Source organism: Somniosus microcephalus, chromosome 4 (genome assembly GCF_052327205.1).
Source record: "Somniosus microcephalus isolate GS21.2 chromosome 4, FLI_Smic_1.0, whole genome shotgun sequence".
Lineage (NCBI taxonomy): Eukaryota > Metazoa > Chordata > Chondrichthyes > Squaliformes > Somniosidae > Somniosus > Somniosus microcephalus.
This window is the reverse complement of record NC_140990.1, coordinates 100,986,871-101,003,041: the sequence shown is the minus strand read 5'-3', so window position 1 is coordinate 101,003,041 and position 16,171 is coordinate 100,986,871. Positions and strand designations below refer to the sequence as shown.

At 47.7% G+C, this 16,171-nt stretch overlaps 1 pseudogene; it reads left to right on the top strand.

The window, feature by feature from the left end:
- The first annotated feature begins 11,669 nt into the window (after positions 1 to 11,669).
- Positions 11,670 to 13,564, top strand: LOC147119598 (uncharacterized; annotated as a pseudogene).
- The last annotated feature ends 2,607 nt before the right edge of the window (positions 13,565 to 16,171 follow it).

Sequence of the window (16,171 nt, the reverse complement as noted above, 5' to 3'; positions counted from 1 at the left end):
CTCAGAGCTAATGAAGGCTGTGTCCCCAGCGCTGTACCGCCTGCTCTTGGTAGCGACGGGTTTGCAGTCGGGGGTGAGGTTAGCGAACAGGGAAGGTGGCGGCACCTTGAGGGTGGATAGGCTGCAGGTGTTACGCGGTGGGCGGTTTAACATTCGCTGGTTGTCGACTGTGAGTGGGGGGAGGGGTCCACCGTATGCTAGGGTTACACTTTGGAGGTGGGATTGGAAGTCCAGCCCTAGTAGGACGGCAGCGCAGAGCTGGGGGAGGACGAGGAGTTTAAAATTTTTATACTCCGTACCCTTAACCGACAAGGTCACAACACAGTAGCCACTAATGTCCGTGGCGTGGGACCTCGATGCCATCGAGATTCGGTTGCGCGTTGGCAGGACAGGGAGGGAGTAGTGGCTCACCGTGTCTGGGTGGATGAAGCTCTCCGTGCTTCCGCTGTCGAACAGGCAGGTCGTGGCGTGGCCGTTTACTTTGATGTCCATCATCGACTTGGACAGGTGGTGTGGGCGGGCTTGATCCAGAGTGACGGAGGCTAGTGTGTAGGTAAGCGAGTCGTTGTCGTCTGCGGGTGAGGCGGTCGTCGGGTCCGGAGGCCCGGTGGCAGTCGGGCGTGGTGGGTAAAATGGCGTCTCCCACGAGGTAGGACAAAATGGCGGAGAAGATGGCTGCTCCCATAACTCACGAGGCACTATTGGGGTCGGTTGCCTTGATCAAAGATGGCCGCCCCATGACTCACGTGTGGGGATGCTGGCCTCAGTTGCCTTGAAAGAAGATGGCCGCCCCCACAGTTCGCATGAGGCACTGCTGGCCTCTGAAGATCCGCTCCTGCAGGCCTTAGAGAAGTGGCCTTTCTTCCTGCAGGTTGAGCAGGTAGAGTTCCTGGCTGGGCAGCGCGACCTCGGGTGCTTCTCCTGGCCGCAAAAGAAGCAGCCGGCGGCCCGATCGCGGGTGCCCGATGTCGGAGCCGGTACCGGGGGTGGCGGTCCCGGTCGGGTCCGGGACGCCGACGCTGAGGTAGGTCCCGGGGGCGGCGCTGCGAAGGGTATTGCGGTAGGGGTCGGGCCCGAGTCCCAGGGTCGCGAGCAGTACCTGGAAAACGCCTCCTGGTCCTGATGGGCCACCTCTAGGGAGAGAGTGAGGGCTTCAGCTTTGTCCAGGTCGAGGTCTTTAGCTTCAAGCAGTCTTTGCCGTGAGTAGTCGGACCGTAGGCCTTTCACAAAGGCATCGCGGATATTATCTTCCGTATTTTCAACAGCCGTCACCGCTTTAAAGTCACAGTTCCTGCCGAGTGCTCTTAACGCCCGTAAAAATTCAGCTACAGACTCGAGCAGGCTCGAGGGGCCGATTGGCCTACTCCTGCTCCTATTTCTTATGTTCTTATGTTCTCCTGGCTGTTGCGGGCGGGATCTTAGGAGGTGCCTGGTGTACATGTAATTTACCGGGCTCCGGTACTGCTGTTTCAGTAGGTTGATAGCGGCCTCGTATGTAGTCGTGTCCTGGATGAGTGCGTATACTCTCGGGCTCGCTTGGGCGTTCAGAACTCTTAGTTTGGATCTCTGAGGGACGCCGGATTCTTCCAGGTAGGATTCGAAGCAGCCCAGCCAGTGTTTGAAGTCGAGGGCTGAGTTTGCTGCCTGTGGGTTTAGATCCAGGTACGGTGGTTTGAGGGCTTGCAGCCAAGCCGGCTGGTGTGGCTGGTGTAGCCCGGTGTCTGAAAGCTGCTGTGGCTGTGCTTCTGGGAGGGCTTCTGGCTGGCCAGTAGTAGACATCTTTAAAATTTAGTCAATAAAATTGATATACCTATCAATTCGTCCAATAAAAAGCGACGAGTTAGGAACGTAACTAAAGGTTTTTATTGACTAAATAACAGAGCCCACCCTCGTGGGTGATCGGGTCCAACAAGGAGGAATACCAGCCAGTCGACTACCTTTATACCTGGGCAGGTAGGTGGAGCCATGGGCGGAGTCGGAGGTGGTCAGCCCAGGTATAACAGCGCGACAAGAGGCGACCTCGTATAGTGATACAACAGTGAGAACAGTGATAACAATACAACAGTGATAACTATAGTGTAACGATAGTGAACGATAAAAGTGGTTTACCACAGGGAGGTTTACTCTGTATCTAACCTGTGCTGTACCTGCCCTGGGAGTGTTTGATGGGACAGTGTAGAGGGAGCTTTAATCTGTATCTAACCTGTGCTGTATCTGCCCTGGGAGTGTTTGATGGGACAGTGTAGAGGGAATTTTGTGCAATCTATCCCGAGCTGTACCTGCCCTGGGATTCTTTAATATAAAAATAAACAAAACGTCGAACGAAATGTTAGCCTTTCTAAGTAGAGGGCTAGAGTATAAAGGGGAGGAAGTTTTGCTACAGCTATACAAACCCTAGTTCGACCTCAGCAACAATATATTGATCTTGGAAGGAGTGCAGCGCAGATTCACCAGCATGTTTCCAGGGCTCCAAGGGTTAAAGTATTGAGGAGCGTTAACATCAATTAAGCTTTTATTTACTGGAATATAGAAGGTTAAGGAGTGATTTGATTGAGGTTTTTCGGATTTTGAAAGGTATTGATAGGGTAGATAGAGAGAAAGGGTTTTCCACTGGTGGGGGAGACTAGGACGAGGGGACAGAAACTTAAAATCAGAGCCAGGCCATTCGGAGAGAAGTTAGGAAACAAAGGATGGTAGAAGTGTGGATCTAAGAACATAAGAAATAGGAGCAGGAATAGGCCACTTGGCCCCTCGAGCCTGCTCCGCCATTCAATAAGGTCATGGCTGATCTTGAGCTCAACGCCACTTCCCTGCCCGCTCCCCATAACCCTTCACTCCCTTATCTTGCAAAAATCTGTCTATCTCCACCTTAAATGTATTTAATAAACCAGCCTCCACAGCTCTCTGGGGCAGAGAATTCCACAGATTTACGACCCTCAAGAGAAGAAATTCCTCCTCATCCCAGTTCTAAAAGGCCGACCCTTTATTCTGAAACTATGCCCCCGAGTTCTAGATTTCCCGATGAGGGGAAACATCCTCTCTGCATCTACCCTGTCGAGCCCCCTCAGTATCTTGTATGTAAGATCACCTCTCATTCTTCTAAATTCCAATGAGTATAGGCCAAGCCTGCTCAACCTTTCCTTATGTCAACTCCCTCACCTCTGGAATTAACCTAGTGAATCATCTCTGAACTGCCTCCAATGCAAGTATATCCTTCCTTAAATAAGGAGACCAAAACTGTATGCAGTACTCAAGGTGTGGTCTCACCAATACCCTGTACAGTTGTAGCAGGACTTCCCTACTTTTATACTCCAACCCCTTTGAAATAAAAGCCAACATTCCATTTGCCTTTTTGATTACTTGCTGTACCTGCATGCTAACGTTTTGTGTTTCATGCACAAAGACCCCCAGGTCCCTCTGAACTGTAGTGTTTTGTAATCTCTCTCCATATAAATAATAATTTGCTTTTTTATTTTTCCTGCCAAAGTGTATAACCTCGCACTTTCTCACATTATACTCCATCTGCCAAATGTTTGCCCACTCACTTAGCCTGTCTATATCCCTTTGCAGGTTCTTTGAGTCCTCTGCACAACTTGCTTTCCCACCCATCTTTGTATCATCTACAAACTTGGCTAAATTACACTCGGTCCCTTCATCCAAGTCGTTAATGTAGATTGTAAATAGTTGGGGCCCCAGCACCGATCCTTGTGGCACCCCATTAGTTACCGTTTGCCAACCGGAAAATGACCCATTTATCCCGACTCTCTGCTTTCTGTTAGTTAGCCAATTCTCTATCCAGGCTAATATATTACCCCCAATTCCGTGAGCTCTTATCTTATGCAGTAACCTTTTATGTGGCACCTTATCGAATGCCTTCTGGAAATCCACATCCAATATACCACATCCACTGGTTCACCTTTGTCCACCCTGCTCGTTACCTCCTCAAAGAACTCCAGCAAATTTGTTAAACATGATTTCCCTTTCATAAAACCATGCTGACTCTGCTTGACTGCATTATGATTTTCCAAATGCCCTGCTCCTGCTTCCTTAATGAAGCGCTCCAGCATTTTCCCAATGACAGATGTTAGGCTAACTGGTCTATCGTTTCCTGCTTTCCGTCTCCTTCCTTTCTTAATTAGTGGTGTTACATTTGCGATTTTCCAATCCGCTGGGACCTCTCCAGAGTCCAGGGAATTTTGGAATCTTGGTAACGGAATGGTCTGTGTGACATCACTTTCTAAACAAGAGCCCACAAGACAATGGGTTATCAATAAATGTTAAAGGGATTCAACACTCGGAAGTTACATTTTAAATAAAAGGAAGTAAAATGCTGAAAAGTAATTGGTGAAGATAATGATTTCTCTCTGTGGTATGTGCTTGCACACATTAAGAAGGATGTGTTTTGTTTACACACTCACACATATAACAAACACTTTGTGCGAGGCTCTTTTCAGTTGTTCTGTTTAACCCGATGGGCAAGACTTGCTGTGGCCTTTAGGACCCTGCGGCAGCCCATCCAGCGGGGCCCTCTGGGTCAGGATATAAAGAGACCGCGCGCTGTTCCTCCTCCCACTGCCTGGGGGAATGGGCCAGATATTTAAAGGGACAGGGGCTCCACTTTCTCTGCCGATTTATAGTTAAAGGGACAGACCCATTTATCTTGGAGTGTCGTCAGGCTTCACTAACAGAGCTCCCATTAACAGTCCCTCCCTTCTGTACTGTGCAGTGATTGTAAACCTGTCTGTTTCAGTGACTTGAGCCTTTCTAAAATGTCTCACTGTTTTTGACGATCCATTTGACTTGTTTGTTTAATATTGAAAGTCTTCAGAATTTTGCAGTGTAATGAAGGTTTTGTTTAAAGGTGGAGTGATATTTCTTTCTAAATATTCTGTTCTCACCCTCCCCCTTCCATTTAAAATCCTTGATCTGTGCTGTGAGTTGATCTCTGTCAAGGCAGCAGTTCAGGGGCTATAATTATCCTCAGTACCACTGGGCTAACTAAGAGTAAGAATCAGCCACTGCCCCTGCTCTTGATGGAGATCCATGACATCAACTGGGAAGTGTGTGGATGTCAATTGAGGGCAGGATTGGACAGCTGTCACTCACTGAGTCGGCTGATGGTGAGGCTCTAGAATCATCGAATCATAGACTTGTTAGAGCCCAGCAGGAGGCCCATCGAGCCCGTGCCGGCTCTCTGCAAGAGCACTTCAGCGAGTCCCACTGCCCCCACCCGTTCCTCGGAGCCCTGACAACATTTTTCCTTCGGGTACTTATCCAATTCCCTTTTGAAAGCCACGATTGAATCTGCCTCCACCACCCTTTCAGGCAGTGAATTCCAGATCCTAACCACTCGCTGCGTAAAAAGTTTTTCCTCTTGTCACCTTTGGTTCGTCTGCCAATCACCTTAAATCTGTGTCCTCTGGTTCTCGACCCTTCTGCCAATGGGAACAGCTTCTCTCTATCTACTCTGTCTAGACCCCTCATGATGTTGAGTTCTATCAAATCTCCTCTCAACATTCTCTGCTCCAATGTAAGAAGTCAAACAACACCAGGTTATAGTCCAACAGCTTTATTTGAAGTCACAAGCTTTCGGAGCGCTGCTCCTTCGTCAGGTGAAGTGGAGGGATACATAAAGACACAGCTTATATAGTCAGAGAATAATGTCAGATGTTTACAGGTAATCTTTCTAACTGCCATTTATCACACCTCGGCAGAGAGATAATCACAGCAATCAAAGGTGTGAATGGTGTCCAAACAGGTCAGTCAGGAAAACATTACATCAAAGAACAAAGAGGTGGGGTCACAAGGGGTCAAATGTTGCAGATGCTGGGGTCTGTGTGAAAGACAAGACAAAAAACATGTTTTTTGCTGGAAATCACAGCAGGCCCGGCCGCATCTGTGTAGAGAGAACAAGCCAACGACGACTCGAGTCTGGATGACCCTGCATCAGGTGGGGTTACATGTAGCGTGACATGAACCCAAGGTCCCGGTTCAGGCCGTCCTCATTGGTGCAGAACTTGGCTATCAGTTTCTGCTCGACGATTTTGCGTTGTCGTGTGTCTCGAAGGCCGCCTTGGAGAATGCTTACCCGAAGATCGGAGGCTGAATGTCCTTGACTGCTGAAGTGTTCCCCGACTGGGAGGGAACACTCCTGCCTGGCGATTGTTGCGCGGTGTCCGTACATCCGTTGTCGCAGTATCTGCATGGTCTCGCCGATGTACCATGCTCCGGGGCATCCTTTCCTGCAACGTATGAGGTAGACAACGTTGGCCGAGTCACATGAGTATGTACCATGTACCTGGTGGGTGGTGTCCTCACGTGTGATGATGGTATCTGTGTTGATGATCTGGCATGTCTTACAGAGGTTGCTGTGGCAGGGTTGTGTGGTGTCATGGTCGCTGATCTCTTGAAAGCTGGATAATTTGCTGCGAACGATAGTCTGTTTGAGGTTAGGCGGCTGTTTGAAGGCGAGTAGTGGAGGCGTGGGGATGGCCTTAGCGAGGTGTTCGTCATCATCGATGACATGTTGAAGGCTGCGAAGAACATGGCGTAGTTTCTCTGCTCCGGGGAAGTACTGGAGGATGAAGGGTACTCTGTTGGTTGTGTCCCGTGTTTGTCTTCTGAGGTCTATACGTCTACACCAGTATCGCCCACGATGACTGCATCGCTGCGACAGCCTCAGTACTCAACACCAACAACAACCAATCTCCAGATGCCATCCTACAACTCATCCGCTTCATCCTTGACCACAATGTCTTCACCTTCGACAACCAGTTCTTTACCCAAACACACGGAACAGCCATGGGGACCAAATTCGCACCCCAACACGCCAACATCTTCATACATCGGCGAGACCATGCAGACACTGCGACAACGGATGAACGGACACCGCGCAACAATCGCCAGGCAGAAGTGTTCCCTCCCAGTCGGGGAACACTTCAGCAGTCAAGGACATTCAGCCTCCGCTCTTCGGGTAAGCATTCTCCAAGGCGGCCTTCGACACACACAACGCAAAATCGTCGAGCAGAAACGGATAGCCAAGTTCCGCACCCATGAGGACGGCCTGAACCGGGTTCTTGGGTTCATGTCACGCTACATGTAACCCCACCTGACATTGGGTCATCCAGACTCGAGTCGTCGTTGGCTTGTTCTCTCTACACAGATGCGGCCGGACCTGTGATTTCCAGCAAAAAAAATGTTTTTTGTCTGTTTTTTTGTTTTTCACACAGACCCCAGCATCTGCAACATTTGACCCCTTGTGACCCCACCTCTTTGTTCTTTGATGTAATGTTTTCCTGACTGACCTGTTTGGACACCATTCACACCTTTGATTGCTGTGATTATCTCTCTGCCGAGGTGTGATAAATGGCAGTTAGAAAGATTACCTGTAAACATCTGACATTATTCTCTGACTATATAAGCTGTGTCTTTATGCATCTCTCCACTTCACCTGACGAAGGAGCAGCGCTCCGAAAGCTTGTGACTTCAAATAAAGCTGTTGGACTATAACCTGGTGTTGTGTGACTTCTTACATTTGTCCACCCCAGTCCAACTCCGGCATCTCCACACCATGTCTTCTCTGCTCCAAGGAGAACAACCCCAGCTTCTCTAGTCTATCCACGTAACTGAAGTCCCTCATCCCTGGAACCATTTTTTCTGGAACAAATCTTTTCCGCACTATCTCGAAGGCCTTCACATCCTTCCTAAAGTGTGGTGCCCAGAATTGGACACAATTCTCCAGTTGAGGTCATAAGAACATAAGAAATAAGAGCAGGAGTAGGTCACATGCCCCTCGAGCCTGCTCCACCATTCAATAAGTTAATGGCTGATCATCGACCTGAACTCCACTTTCCTGCCCGATCTCCATTTCCTTTGATTCCCCTGGAGTCCAAAAATCTATTTTACCTCAGCCTTGAATATACTCAAAGACTCAGCATTCACAGCCCTCTGGGGCAGAGAATTCCAAAGATTCACAACCCTCTGAGTGAAGAAATTCCACCTCCCCCTGGCCTTAAATGGCCGACCCCTTATCCTGAGACTATGCCCCCTAGTTCTAGACTCTCCAGCCAGGGGAAACAACCTCTCAGCATCTACCCTGTCAATCCCCTTCAGAATCTTGTATGTTTCAATGAGATCACCTCTCATTCTTCTAAACTCCAGAGAGGTCGGACCAGTATTTTATAAAGGTTCATCATAGCTTCCTTGCTTTTGTACTCTATGCCTCAATTTATGAAGCCCAGGATCCCATAAGCTTTTTAACCGCTTTCCCAACCTGCCCTGCCACCTTCAACGATTTGTGCACATATACCCCCAGGTCTCTCTGTTCAGGCACCCCCTATAGAATTGTACCCTTTAGTTTATATTGCCTCTCCTCGTTCTTCCTACCAAAATGTAGAGGTGAACTAATTGTACACAGCCAGATTCAGTTCCTTCTGGAGAGAAGGGCAGACACAAAATCCCAGATGATGTAATGAATGTTGTTTTTAGACAGTAAGGATGAAGGGAGAGTGTGTAGAATGGTGAATTTACAGCTTAGGAGGGATAGGAGGGGAAAGAATGTTGTATAGAAACTAGATTTGTCTGTTCTGAAGGTCTAATCTGTTGTAAACACCATATGAGGGTATTAGAAAGGGAGGATCTGTAGATGGCAACTGAATCCAAACACTGCGTCAAGATTTGACAGATTCTCCGGATTATCAGGGCCTGAATATCATTGGACTTTGGATATAGAAGGAAAAAGCACCAATCACAGCGGGGAGAAACAGCACACGTGTTATGTGCCTGGATCCACTTTTAACAAATTGTCTAGCCCATGGGACTCATGCACCCACCTGAATCAGCAGTGTAAATGTGGGGTAAAAACAGAAAATGCTGGAGATGCTCAGCAGTCTGGAGCCACCCTTTGTTTCTTAACCTGTCCCATTACCATCTCCTTTTGCCTTGAATGTCTCTCCTGCCTTCCATCCTATCACAGACCTTCCCCTTTGTTCTTTCATCCCCTCCCCCCTTTCCCAGCCCCTACACTTGCTTCAAAATCTGCTTCATTTCCTGCTTTTTCCAGTTCTGACGAAGGGTCATCGACCTGAAACGTTAATGCTGTTTCTCTCTCAGATGCTGCCTGGCCCATTGAGCATCTCCAGCATTTTCTGTTTTTATTTCAGATTTCCAGCATCTCCACTATTTTCTTTTTGTATTAGTGTAAATGTGGGAATGGATTCACAGAAATCACAGATACCCCACAGTGCAGATAGAGGCCATTTCGGCCCATCGAGCCTGCACCGACACATATCCCACCCGATCCCCGTAACCCCTACACCAACACATATCCCACCCTATCCCCGTAACCCCACATATTTAATCCCCCTAACACTAAGGGTCAATTTATCATAGCCAATCAACCTAACCCGCACATCTTTGGACTGTGGGAGGAAACCGGAGCACCCGGAGAAAACCCACGCAAACACGGGGAGAATGTGCAAACTCCACACAGACAGTCGCCCCAGGCCGGATTCGAACCCGGGTCTCTGGCGCTGTGAGGCAACAGTGCTAACCACTATGCCACGAACAGGATTTACTGGGATTACATTGAGCACTGAACCATGTTCATTCTGGCAGTTAGAGTGTGTTTCTGCTGATCAGTTGCCCGTCTGAGGTGCAAACTCATCGAAACAGTCAGACCGGGGAGAGGCTGTTCACCAGCTGAGTGTGGAAAGAGAGTCACTCACTTATAGAAGATAGGAGGAGTAGGCCATTTGGCCCCTCGAGCCTGCTCCGCCATTCAATGAGATCATGGCTGATCATCCAAATTCAGTACCCTGTCCCTGCCTTCTCCCCATATCCCTTGATCCCTTTAGCCTTAAGAAATATATCTAACTCCTTCTTGAATATATTTAATGAACTGGCCTCAACTGCCTTCTGTGGTAGAGAATTCCACAGGTTCACCACTCTCTGGGTGAAGAAATTCCTCCTCATTTCTGTCCTAAATGGCTTACCCCTTATCTTTAGACTGTGACCCCTGGTTCTGGACTCCCCGGCCATCGGGAACATCCTTCCTGCATCTAGTCTGTCTAGTCCTGTTAGAATTTTATAAGTTTCAATGAGATCCCCTCTCATTCTTCTAAACTCCAGCGAGTGTAAGCCCAATCGACCCAATCTCTCCTCATAAGTCATTCTTGCCATCCCAGGTATCAGTCTGGTGAATCTTCGCTGCACTCCCTCCATGGCAAGAACATCCTACCTCAGATAAGGCGACCAAAACTGCACACAATACTCAAGGTGAAGTCTCACCAAGGCCGTGTACAACTGCAGCAAGACATCCTTGTCCCTGTACTCGAACCCTCTCGCTACGAAGGCCAACATACCATTTGCCTTCTTAACCACCTGCTGCACCTGCATGCTTACCTTCAGTGACTGGTGCACAAGGACACCCAGGTCTCATTGCACTTCCCCTTCTCCCAATCTATTGCTGTTCAGATAATAATCTGCCTTCCTGTTTTTGCCACCAAAGTGGATAACCTCGCATTTATCCACATTATACTGCATCTGCCATGCATCTGCCCAATCACCCAACCTGTCCAAATCATACTGGAGTTTCTCGGCATCCTCCTCACAGCACACACGCCCAACCAGCATTGCGTCATCTGCAAACTTGGAGATATTACATCTAGTTCCCTCGTCTAGATCATTAATATATATTGTGAATAGCTGGGGTCCTAGGACCGATTCCTGCGGTACCCCACTAGTCACTGCCTGCCACTCGGAAAAAGAGCCGTTTATTCCAACTCTTTGCTTCCTGTCTGCCAACCAGTTCTCTATCCAGGTCAGTAAATTACCCCCAATCCCATGTGCTTTAACTTTATACGCTAATCTCTTATGTGGGACCTTATCGAAAGCCTTCTGAAAGTCCAAATACACCACATCCACTGGTTCTCACTTATCTATTTTACTAGTTACAGCCTCAAAAAATTCCAGTAGATTAGTCAAGCACGATTTAACTTTTGTAAATCCATGTTGACTTTGTCCGATCCTGTCACTGTTTTCCAAGTGCTCTGCTATTACTTCTATTCCCACACTAACATGTTTGTAATGGGGAGAATCCATTCACTGCTCTGTATGTGGAAAGTGATTCAATCGACCATCCCATTTAATGACACACCAGCACAGTCACACCGGAGAGAGACCGTTTAGATACTTCACGTGTGGGAAGGGATTCACTCCGTTGTCCCAACTGTTGACACTCCAGAGTGTCCACATTGAGAACAGTTGATTTAAATACTCTGACTGTGAGAAAAGCTTTTCAATTTCAAAGCAGCTGATACGCGATCAGCGCATTGATACTGGAGAGAGGCTGTTTCAATATCCTGTGTGTGGGAAGAAATTCACCCCACCTGCTGAGACTCCAGTGAGTTCACATGTGACTGCAGGGGTTTGCATTCTGTTATTAATCACATCTAGGATGGAACCATGGCAGAGTGCCCGTGCACTTGGGTTTCTGTGTGAATTATTGATGAAATGTCTCTCAATGGGAATCACAGAAATTCATTCTCCATTCACTAATTGGGGCTTTCAATGGCGGGGCAGCTCCCCAGCATACCCCGCGGGGGAGAATGTGCCCTATTCAGACTGCAGGAGCCCTGTACGCAGGTGCAGTGCCCGCCTGTACTTGGAGCATGCGCAGTGTCACTGTGATCCGGGTCAGGCCAGTGTTGGAAGCGGTCAACGGTGGGGGATGCGATTTACGCGGATTATGAATCAGCGGGGCGCAGGGAGGTAACACACCTGGCGGGTGAGCTTCATAAACACCTGGTGTAGGCCGCAAGCCCCGAAGGAGAACCTACAGGTTCCGCGATTCCAGTACGAAGGCTTTTTCCCGGGAACAGGCCTGGGTTAACCGCGGCCATCTTAGTAAAGGAAAGCTGGCGGTTTGTGCTTCGCCCTCTTACTTCATCGAGCAGTAGCGCGCATGCGTGGCCATCTTTGTAAAGGGATCATTATGGGTCGGGGCTTCAGGGTCCCATTGCGTGAACGGAACCCAGCTAGAGTCAGCACCTTCAGGGGAGGAGAGAGAGGGGGACCAGTGAGTGTAGAACTGAACCCAGCCAGAGTCAGCACCTTCAGGGAAGGAAAGAGAGGGGAACCAGTGAGTGTAGAACTGAACCCAGCCAGAGTCAGCACCTTCAGGGAAGGAAAGAGAGGGGAACCAGTGAGTGTAGAACTGAACCCAGCCAGAGTCAGCACCTTCAGGGGAGGAGAGTGAGGGGAGCCAGTGAGTGTAGAACTGAACCCAGCCAGAGTCCACACCTTCAGGGGAGGAGAGGGAGGGGAACCAGTGAGTGTAGAACTGAACCCAGCCAGAGTAGGGGGAGAAAACAGGGAGCAGAACACAAACTGTCTTGAGATGTGTGATAGTTTTGGATTTTAGCACAGGGAGGAGGTACAATGTGTGGGATAGGGATTTACAGTTTTGAGGGAACAAGAGAGGAAAGAATGATCTTTAGAAACTAGAATTGTCTTTTCTGAATTTATGTCCTGTACTTACAGTGACAAGTTTTGTAAACTCCTTTTACAGGGTATTAGAAGGGGAGGATTTGCAGACGGGAATCTCGAACCAAACATCACGTCAAGATCTGTCAGTCTCTCGATTCATCAGGATCTGAATATCATCAGCCTTTGAATGTGGAAGGAGAAATGTCTGCCTGTTCTGTATGTGGGAAAAGATTTCACACATCAGTGTGACTGGAAAAGCACCGAGACACACACACCCAAGTGAAAGTGTTCCAGTGCACTGACTGGAAAGAGCTTTAACCAGTTACACAGCCTGAAAAAACATCGCACCATTCACAGCGGGGAGAAACTGTACACGTGTTCTGTGTTTGGACGAGCCTTCAACTGATCATCCAACCTGGAGAGACACAAGGACACCCGCACCAGGGAGAAACCGTGGAAATGTGGGGACTGTGGAAAGGGATTCAGTTCCCCGTCTAATCTGGAAATTCATCATCGCACTCACACTGGGGAGAGGCCATTCACCTGCTCTGAGTGAGGCAAGGGATTCACCTGTTCATCCAACCTTCTAACTCACCAGCAAGTGCACACTGGGGAGAGGCTGTTCACCTGCTTCGTGTGTGGCAAGGGATTCAATAATTCATCCCACCTGCTGAGGCACCAGCGAGTTCACACAGGGGAGGGGCCATTCACCTGCTCCGTGTGGGGGAAGGGATTCACCTGTTCATCCCACCTGCTGACACACCAGCGAGTTCACACTGGGGAGAGACCTTTCACCTACTTCGTGTGTGGAAATGGATTCACTCGGTCATCCCACCTGCTGATACACCAGCGAGTTCACAGTGGGGAGAGGCCATTCACCTGCTTTCAGTGTGGGAAGCGATTCACTACTTCATCCAACCTTCTAACTCATCAGCGTGTTCACACTGGGGAGAGGCCGTTCACCTGCTCCGACTGTGGGAAAGGATTCACCGCTTCATCCAGCCTGCTGAGGCACCAGCAAGTTCACAAGTGACTGCAGGTGTTGGATTCTGCTGTTGTTCCTGCTGTTAATCACATCCTGGACTGAATCGTGTCCATTCTGACAGTTGGAGTTTACATAAGAACATAAGAAATAGGAGCAGGAGTAGGCCAATCGGCTCCTCGAGCCTGCTCCGCCATTTAATAAGATCATGGCTGATCTGATCCTAACCGGCAATCTACTATCACAGAACCATCTACTGAATCGAACAGAATTAGACACACGAAATAGGAGCAGGATCAGGCTACACGGCCCCTGGGCCTGCTCCGCTACCCACAGGGCCATGACCGATCCGAACCTAGACTCATGTCCAAATTCCTGCCCAATCCCCGTAACCCTTAATTCCCTTTACTTCTAGGAAACTGTCTATTTCTGTTTTAAATTTATGTAATGATGTAGCTTCTACAGCTTTTTGGGGCAGCATATTCCATGGACCGACCACCCTCTGAGTGAAGTAGTTCCTCCTCATCTCAGTTTTGAAAGAGCAGCCCCTTATTCTAAGACTATGCCCCCTAGTTCTAGTTTCACCCATCATCGGGAACATCCTCCCCGCATCTACCCGATCCAACCCCTTCACAATCTTATATGTTTCAATAAGATCGCCTCTCATTCTTCTGAACTCCAATGAGTAGAGTCCCAATCTACTCAACCTCTCCTCATATGTCCATCCCCTCATCCCCGGGATTAACCGAGTGAACCTTCTTTGCACTGACTCGAGAGCAAGTATGTCTTTTCTTAAGTATGGACACCAAAACTGTATGCAGTATTCCAGGTGCGGTCTCACCAATACCTTGTACAACTGAAGCAATACCTCCCTATTTTTATATTCTATCCACTTAGCAATGAAAGCCAACATTCCATTGGCCTTCTTAATCACTTGCTGCACCTGCATACTAACCTTTTGAGTTTCGTGCACCAGGACCCCCAGATCCCTTTGTACTTCAGTACTTTCCAGTTTCTTGCCATTAAGATAATAGCTTGCTCTACGATTTTTCCTGCCAAAGTGCATAACCTCACACTTTCCAGTATTGTATTCCATCTGCCAAATCTCTGCCCACTTACTTAGCCTGTCTATGTCCCCTTGCAGGTTTTTTATGTCCTCCTCACTCACTACTTTCCCTCCCATCTTAGTATCATCTGCAAACTTTGATATGTTACACTTGGTCCCCTCCTCCAAATCGTTAATATAGATTGTAAAGAGTTGGGGACCCAGCACTGACCCCTGCGGAACACCACTGGTTACTGATTGCCATTCTGAGAATGAACCATTTATCCCAACTCTCTGCTTTCTGTTAGATAGCCAATCCTCTATCCATGCCAGAATATTACCCCCAATCCCGTGATTTTTTTTATCTTAAGCAATAATCTTTTGTGTGGCACCTTGTCAAATGCCTTTTGGAAGTCTAAATACACTACGTCCACTGGTTCCCCTTTATCCACCCTATATGTTACTTCCTCAAAGAACTCCAGCAAATTTGTCAAACATGACCTCCCCTTCATAAAACCATGCTGACTTTGTCCTATTAAATGATGATTATCCAAATGTCCTGTTACTGTCTCCTTAATAATGAACTCCAAAATTTTACCTACCACAGATGTTAGGCTAACCGATCTATAGTTTCCAGCCTTCTGTCTACTGCCCTTTTTAAATAAGGGTGTTACATTAGCAGTTTTCCAGTCTGCCGGGACCTTTGCCGAGTCCAGGGAGTTTTGGAAAATTATTACCAATGCATCCACAATCCCTACCGCCACTTCCCTCAAGACCCTAGGATGTAAGCCATCAGGTCCAGCTGATTTATCCGCCTTGAGTCCCATTATTTTACCGAGTACCACTTCCTTAGTGATTTTGATCGTGTTTAGCTCCGCCCCCACTATGGCCCCCTGTTTGTCCAGTGTTGGGATATTCTTAGTGTCCTCTACTGTAAAGACTGATACAAAATATTCATTCAGTGTTATTGCCATCTCCATATTTCCCACCATTAATTTCCCGGTCTCATCATCTAAGGGACCAACATTTACTTTAGCCACCCTTTTTCTTTTTATATAACTATAAAAACTCTTACTATCTGTTTTTATATTTTTGCTAATTTACTTTCATAATCTATCTTCCCTTTCTTAAATCAATCTTTTTGTTATTTTTTGCCGTCTTTTAAAGTTTTCCCAATCCTCTATCCTCCCACTAGATTTGGCTACCTTATATGCCCTTGTTTTTAGTCGAATACTATCCTTAATTTCTTTACTTAGCCACGGATGGCTGTCTTTTCTTTTACACCCTTTTCTTCTCAGCGGAATATATTTTTTTTGGAAGTTGTAAAATAACTCCTTAAATGTACACCACTGATCATGTATCGTCTTACCCTTTAATCTATTTTCCCAATCCACTCTACTCAATTCCGCTCTCATACCTTCACAGTCTCCTTTATTCAAGCTTAGCACGCTGGTTTGAGATCCAACCTTCTCACCCTCTGATTGAATATGGAATTCAACCATGTTATGGTCACTCATTCCAAGGGGATCCTTTACTAGGACATTTTTAATTAATCCTGTCTCGTTACACAGGACCAGATCTAAGGTTGCTTGCCCCCTGGTCGGTTTAGTTACATACTGCTCAAGAAACCCATCCCTAATACACTCAATGATCTCATC